This window comes from Triticum urartu, chromosome 3 (genome assembly GCF_003073215.2).
Source record: "Triticum urartu cultivar G1812 chromosome 3, Tu2.1, whole genome shotgun sequence".
Classification (NCBI taxonomy): domain Eukaryota; kingdom Viridiplantae; phylum Streptophyta; class Magnoliopsida; order Poales; family Poaceae; genus Triticum; species Triticum urartu.
In genome coordinates this window covers 699,363,225-699,370,970 of record NC_053024.1, presented here as the reverse complement: position 1 = coordinate 699,370,970, position 7,746 = coordinate 699,363,225, and the positions used below count along the sequence as shown (strand labels likewise).

The 7,746-nt window shown below is 43.0% G+C and overlaps 1 long non-coding RNA gene across 1 annotated transcript; it reads right to left on the bottom strand.

Annotated features, from left to right (window-relative positions):
* Positions 1-6,008: 6,008 nt before the first annotated feature.
* LOC125549258 lies at positions 6,009-7,492 on the bottom strand. Its single transcript, XR_007301295.1, has 2 exons — positions 7,035-7,492; positions 6,009-6,288 (listed from the first exon to the last, which is right to left on the bottom strand). It is a non-coding gene; the product is annotated as an uncharacterized LOC125549258 (long non-coding RNA).
* Positions 7,493-7,746: the final 254 nt, after the last annotated feature.

Below are 7,746 nucleotides of genomic sequence, written 5' to 3'. Positions count from 1 at the left end.
TATATTTTGTAAAAATAGGCTGTCATAGAAATTTGTGCTCCTCAACGACCGTCCGAGAATTCTAATAATTTTCCAAGAAAAAAAGATGAACATGTGCATCAACATGATTCGTATCGAGCACCATCACAAGGACAGCAATTTAGTAGCCAGCAAGTATGTGCTCCAAAGACTATTTGTTTTTGCAATATCACAAATAGGTGTCATGGAACCTCATTCATTTAGCTATTGTTATCAACGGGGTTTTATTTTGTTTACACAGATTGAAATGGTAGTTGAAGTCATGAATGCACGCATTGCTGATCATGAAAAGAAGGTAGGCAGGAAGTTAATGGAAATTGAGCACAGATTTGATGTCAAATACCAGACTCTAGGTGAAGACTTGATCGACATGAAGACTAAAACTGGCACTAATCCTAGGTTGTCGAAGGCCGAAGACGAAATTAAAGACTTAAGGAGGGAACTCCATGTATGTCATACTGTGCATTTTGTATTTTTTATGAATATGTTCCTTCATGTTCATTATTGTTTGCATTGTTACAGGAATTAAAATACGAATTTACAAGCAACCGACAATCAGTGTCACAGAAAGGAGGCGTGCAGGTGATCAATATGGCCCAACACGTCAATATCTAAAAGTAACAAACTAATGATGAACTACCTTTGTTCATTGTAGGATCAAGTCAATGTGTGCAATTCATCCCTGACAGGAACTCCTAGGGCTAGCCAATTCACGATAGGGACTTCGAGTACATCAAGTGCAAGACATGTGACGGAAAACAATGAGGAACCACAATTAACTCCGATGAAGCCTGTCTTTGGTAATGATTACAAGTTCACGGATAAGGACATAGAGACAGCCGTTTACATCCGCGGAACATACGACCCTGTTGAAATAGCTAGAATCGGAGACATTACCCTCACAACAGAAAATCTGAAGCGAAATTTGGACGACAAATACATTTATGGTGATGTAAGCCCATTATACTCTATTCTACATCATTACTGCAACAACTGTCTTATTATTGTATGATTGAAAATTTGGCAGGTTATTATGGCATATGCTTGCATTAGCCAAATTGAGAATGATACTACCTCAATCATATCCCCTCAAGAAACCGAAAAGCTGTTACAAATGAAGGGGGTGGTTCCTGTTGGACGTGCAGCCTCATGGTTAGCTCGTGTAGCAGGAAAATTTGTAGGGCGCCGAAAGGTACACGTTTTCCACACTTTCATAGTTTACGTACACACTGTACACGACAAATTTTGGTTCTCAACCCAACCCAAATTTTACTGCAGGTGCATGTCCCACTGAATGTACACCAAAACCATTGGATGCTAATGATGTTTAATTTTGACAAAAAAGAAATTCAGACTCTGAACTCCATGAATTATCATTGCGACAAGACCAAGGAAGATTCTCTTATAAGTGTTCTCTTGCTGCCTCTTTTGATCCGCATGGAACATGAGCTCCCAAAGTACCGTAACCCTATGTATAACTCGTCGTACCCTAGGTGGACTCGATTCAGTTCTGCATTGACGAAGCTGTCAAGAAAGGGTTGATATCACCAGCTAAGAACATCAATTTTGCCGAATGGACCAAAAAACGCTATGAGAACATACCACAACAGACCGATGGGTACGCATGGCCTCATAAATTATTATTTGCGTACATGAATAAGATTGCTGATCTTTAACTAAACATCGCAGGACATCCTGTGCGGTTTGGACACTGCAGTACATGTTTCCATGGAACGGGGATGAAATGACCGATATTTTGAACCAGGTAATTGAATGCCTAATTTAAATTTGTACTTTGTTTAGCTTGAAAGCTATGCTGACGTCAGTGTCGGTTATCCAATATAGGCAAGGATAGATATTTTCAGGTGGAAAATATGTACAGCCTTACTGCATTCAAATTGCAATGCGCTTCGTCTCGAATCATATAATTTCCCCATAACGGTTAGCGCTACATGAAGAATATATCATTTATTTCATAAGTCTCATGATTAGAACTAACGCAACACTCTCTCTTATACAGAAGGAGGTGTACAATGCCCAGCAAGCAGTTCTACCTGATGCTTCAGAAGAGGACGCACAATTAGTCAACAATCCTGATGGTTCCAACGAACCTGACACATCCAACTCCCAGAAGGATACCGGTGCACCCAACTCCCCCAAAAATGGTGCACCCAACTCCCCCAAAAGGAAGAGAGCACGTGGACGCCCGAGAAAGCTAGTCGATCCCGAGGAAGCAGCAAAAACAAAGAGTCTTAAAGAACTGAAACTTAAATTTGACAGCAAGACCATAGCCAACCAAGTGTCTTCGTTACCATCACGGTCACGCAGAGAGAATAAACCAGCACCAGCTTTATTGAGCCCATTTAAACACAAATAGTTAGCATCAATTGATACATGCTCATGCTCATGCTCTACTTTTAGCATCATTTGATACATGTTTTCTTCTTATCAGAAAGTGGAAATACGTACTTTTGGCAATCATGAGCATCCTCTACTTATTGCAATATCTAATGCATTGATACATTCTCATGCTCATGCTCTACTTTTAGCATCATTTGATACACGTTTAGTTCTTAGCAGAAAGTGGAAATAGGTACTTTTGGCAATCATGAGCATCCTCTACTTATTGCAATATCTAATGCATTGGTACATGCTCATGCTCATGCTCTACTTTTAGCATCATTTGATACACGTTTAGTTCTTATCAGAAAGTGGAAATAGGTACTTTTGGCAATCATGAGCATCCTCTACTTATTGCAATATCTAATGCATCATCAGTACAAAGCTTGATTTGGCAATAGGTGGAATCGACAATCATTTGCATGCTTTAATTTTGTCAAAAATTAATGCATAGTTCAGTTGTAACTGCTCATAGATATGGCAGGAACATGATGAGTTATACACTAAACATAGTCATGCCAAGCTATAACTACCATAGTCATATTATTAGAGTTCCTAGCATGCATCACCGTACGGCAGAATAACACAGCAACCATAACATAAACCACCGTACGATACTTGAGTTGCTAAGGCCTTGTACAATGCAAGGTGCTTAGGGGAGTTGCTTATAGAAATAAACCAGACTTTTCTTAAGCACATGTGCTTATTTGTACAGGGTAGACGCATAACTAGGCGTCTCTCCTATAGAAATAGGCATCGGTGCTTCAGAAAAACCCTGTTTATTTTTCTAAGCACCACCCTAAGCATCTAGCATTGTACAAGGCTTAACATGCATCACCAAAATAGTATTAACAACTTGGAACACTAAACCAGAGTAGCAGCAAACTCTTAACATAAACGGCAGATCAACCACCGCTCAGCATAGGTTCAGACACACCATAGGACATCAGTTTTAGAGTCGAACAACAAAGAAACATAGATAACATAAGAGGACACGGCGGTCCTGGGGCAGCAGCAGCACTCTAGCAGCACATCACTTCTCTCCCTTCTTCAATGCATGTTGTAGGGCTCATTGACTTTGACAATCTCGAGGAAGCGTGCGTAGGCCGCATGTTTAGCCAGAGTACTGGCACTACGCTTCTTACCATGTCCATTGCCAGTGCTGAAGGCATGCTGGATCATGCCATCTATGCCGCCACCGATCACCTTGCAACAGAAAGGGCACCCAATCTTGCCAAAGAAACGGTACTTGATCTTCCCAGCAATCAGATGCCTCAGGGTGTACCGGCTCTTGTTGTGCCTGCTGTCCATGCTGTAGTCCACGTCGTCGTCATCCTCCTGTGAATTAGTGAATTAGTACACATAGAAGAACTCAGCTAATCTATTATGGTACATTGCCTTTAATTAAATGTTTTGAAAGTACACATGTGTAACATGGCAACTATCTATTTGCTAGAAATAAGGCGTATGTGCACATACATAATTGAGCCAAAGAAATTGACATGCATAAATATGGACGGTGGAATAGTTGCATTTATAGATTGGTGCACAAGTAGTACATAATTAACACATGAAAGACTTCATGAAGTGGCTTGGTTTAATGATATTTGATACTTGTTACAGGTGTAATTCTTATTGGAATCAGAAAATTGGCTTCATTATACTCCTCCATGTTTCACACAAGGGGGGTTTGTTCTATCTACTGGAATGAAGAAACCATTATTCTTTCTGACAGCGGCAATACTGCTTCTCCAACATTGTTAGACCCTGATAAGTTTCAGAAGGAAATTGGTAAAGGAGCTATGGGGTGTCTCACTGCTCATATTGATGAGAGATGTGGCTGTGATCATCTAGATAACATACTGTGGAAAATTGGCTAGATGAAATGTTTTGATTTTTTGGTATCCAGTGGATATGTAGTGTCAGCCCATAATTATTAAGGGAGCGATCACTTCCTTTGCAAAATGGAAATTTGTATAGAATTTGCAAATGGATCATCTATGAACATGTGTGCAAATTAATTCATCTACATAAACTAAAATGAATCAGGAACTGCAGCATTTTGTCACTGTCCTGGGGAAGCCAATGGTGTGGCACATGAGATCGCTAGAAATAGCTATGAGAATCCTGCCATATATCCATTGTTTAACCCACTTTTTTCATTAATGTATCCCTACCATGAACATTATCTTGTATTTGGGTTCATTACCCCACTTCTTTCATTAATGTATCCCTTGTGAAACTTATGCTCATCTAGTTAACAAGACAAACCCCAATGCCATGAAAAAAAAACAGAGTATCTGCTGGAATCAGAATGTGAATCAGATTTAAAAATCCAGATCCAACATGAAGATCTATGCTAGATCCCTACAATCCTACATACGTACAACTAGCACGCCCAAATGAATTTGATGCTCATCTAGTTAACAAGAAAAACCTCAATGCCATGAAAAAAACCAGAGTATCTGCTGGAATCAGATTTATAAATCTAGATCCAACATGAAGATCTATGCTAGATCCCTACAATCCTACATACGTACAACTAGCACGCCCAAGTGAAATTGATGCTCATCTAGTTAACAAGAAAAACCCCAATGTCATGAAAAAAACAGACCAAAAAATAGAGTAATACCTCAGATAGCTCATCGATGGCATCCTCCTCGAAGTCGCTGCCCTTCCTGCAATCTACGTCGAACTCCTTTATGGCATTCGCCTCGTAGAGCTCATCGATTTCGTCATGCACCTGGCGCTTCAGCCTTCTCATCTCCTCCTCCTCCAGATCTTCCCCGACCTTGTGCTCGCCGACGGGTGCCTCGACGGCTGCGATGGCAGCGGGAGCAGGCACATCGGTCGCTGCCGCCAGCTTTCGCCGCTACGGCGGACTCAGCCGCTCCACCCACGGCAGCAGCCACGGCAGCAAACTGCTCTGCTCCGATGATGGTTGCCTCCGGCTCGTCTGCCGCATCTTCACGGCCACGTTTCATCATCGGTCGAAGACAGGAGGAGGGAGGCGTAGGAAGGGAGGAGGGAGGCGTATGAAGGGAGGAGGGTATTGAGGAAGGAGGAGAGGGTGGTGAGGTGGTGAGGAAGGAAGAGAGGGTGGTTAGGTTCGGGAGAGGGCGAGGGTTTTCTACCCGATTTGGGGAAGAAATGCACTGCTCCTGCCTCTTGGAGTTACCGAGGCGCCACGGGTGCCGATTTGACTTGACACACCCACCCGGTCGTCCCCATTCCACGTGGGGACGTGGCAGTCGTGCACCTCCTGCGGTTTGCCATCAATTGCTATCGGTCTCACAAGTGGGTCCCCTTGCCATCCACACAATCGCTTAAAATAAATCGGTTTTTTCTGTATGGATTTTCTAAGGTTTTTGCAACGATAAAATGCTTAAAACACTTCTGACATGTTGTGATGTTTTCGGTAATAAATGGTCTACTCGCTGGGATTATTCCACTGTGTGATGTTTTCTACGTGCCAGGTTGTAGTATGAAATGCTAACTGTTCTATATGGTAGTGGCTGGTCTCTAATTGGACCGAAATGTTGAACTAGTATCAATGGTAGAGGCATTTCGTTGTGCGCCACATCCAACAGTTCACATAATTAATTATCCAAAGATTAAGGTATCAAACCCTTGGTCATACATAGCAACATTTCGTTCCTAAAAATTAAGGTACTTCCACATTCAAACTAACTAATACTACAAATTCGAAGGAACTACTTAATACATTAACAGCACATAGGGAAGTAGCCCTGGTCCAACGGCTTGAGAAAGGACGAACAGAAGCTGAAAGAAGAAGGATCAGCCAGTAGCAGCACCATCAGCCTCCCAGCCTCACAACTTCAGCCAGCCTGGTGAACTCCAGGTTTTTTCCTGCAAAACACACATGGGATGTTGGAGGCAAGAAAATAAATATGCCAGGGGTCTTGTCATGGCATCTAATCGCACGGAATGCTAGTACAAATGATGGAGAACAAAACATCCAACCTGAGCAAATTCATAGGAGTTATAGATCCATGGATACCATCAAGAAAAAATGCTCAGTTTTAATTCAGACACAAGACTTGGTGAAAACATGCATATTCATATCAGCAACATTGATATGGCATCTTTGCAAGCTTGGGTCAGTGACTTGTCTTGTGTTTCATGGCATGACAATAATTTTAACAATAAATAGGCATGAAATTGACCCAAACTCATGTACAAAGTTAGGCCATATGATGCATGGATTAATTCACAAATAAATGACAAAATGCCAACTTTGTATAGAATTTGCAGTACTGAAATATTTCAGTGTGTACTGAAACTACAGTAGTGAAATAATTCAGTGTGCATCAGTGTGTACTGAAATTGTAGTAACGAAATATTTTAGTGCCTATCGGTGTGTATGAAAATATTTCAGTGTCTACCACTAGAACATTACTAATTTTTCCTAGGGTTCATATGATGCTTAGGGTTCACATACATCATAATCCATCCTCCAAATCCATATACTCAAATATTCATGCAATTCATTGGAGATTAAAATGCCATCTAGCATTCCCTCTCTGAGCTATTATGATCAGTATCACCATGATGTAAGTACGAGCAGTAGAAAGATGAGGAGTGGGGAAGCTTACTCTAAACATAGCTACCGCCGCCGTTCAGACGAGGAGAGCGGCGAGGGAAGCGTGGAGAACGGCGGGGAAGCGAGGTCGCGACCATTGTCCTCCTCATCTTGCGCTTCGAAGTCTCCGGTGACTCGGTTGGAGGCTGCACAATCTGCAACGGCACCTCGTGCACGGTGGGTTCCTGATCCAGTGGATGCTCTACCCTGGATCTGAACGCCCACCACCTCCACCTGGTCCACTCGCTGGACGAATTGGCCTGCTCCATCGCCCAGAGGAGGATCTCGATCTTCTGAATCGGTTGCGCGGGCTGGGGGAAAAGCTTTGCCCTCTCCTTCTTCGTCAAATTCTTGAGAGTGGCCATTGCCGTCCAGCTCATCTGCCTTGTGTTGTCAAACCAAGAACGGATCTCCCTCAACCTGGCCAACTTGACCTGGTCGCCGCCGGCGATCTGCACGAAGTCGGTGTTCTCGCCGCCAGCCATCAGCTCGATCTGCCGTGGAAGAGGGGGTGGGGGTGGGTGGGGGGGGGGGTTTGCCTGAGTGGAGCGAAGTTGCAGCGGCAAGAAGGAGGAGATGACTGCGGTGGACTTGGAGGAGAGGGAGGAGATGGCCGCCGATGAGTAATTGTGGAATGTGTAGCACCATGGCGGCGGTTATGCATTCGACGAGAGTGGCGGTGCGTGCATATTTTCCTAGGACTAAACTGCCCCTAGATTAAAACG